Source organism: Sinocyclocheilus rhinocerous, unplaced genomic scaffold, assembly GCF_001515625.1.
Source record: "Sinocyclocheilus rhinocerous isolate Xijiao unplaced genomic scaffold, SAMN03320098_v1.1 scaffold541, whole genome shotgun sequence".
Lineage (NCBI taxonomy): Eukaryota > Metazoa > Chordata > Actinopteri > Cypriniformes > Cyprinidae > Sinocyclocheilus > Sinocyclocheilus rhinocerous.
The window spans coordinates 120578-120923 of NW_015658519.1; positions in this window are offsets into that span (position 1 = coordinate 120578).

Sequence of the window (346 nt, forward strand, 5' to 3'; positions counted from 1 at the left end):
AGAAGGGACAGAGAGGTGTGGAATAAAGGTAAGTTATGTGAAAAATAATGTGTTTTTTAAAAACGACGCATTAACACATGTTAGACTGCACCCCATAAACACAATCAAGCCTAAAAAAAAAAACAGTCAACCACCCCTTTAATAAAAATAACAACCCTGATACAGTCATGAAGTTATGACAGTTTCCAAGCCCAAAATGCTGGTAACTCTGTTAGAGAATTAATGTTTCAGAGCCTGTCTACTTTCATTTTGAGGGAGCTGAACTGAGCGTTTTGGTCTTGCCGATAATTGGCAGTGCTCAGATGTCACCCGTGGTCCTGCTTCTCTTTGAGGCCCAGACTCGCCT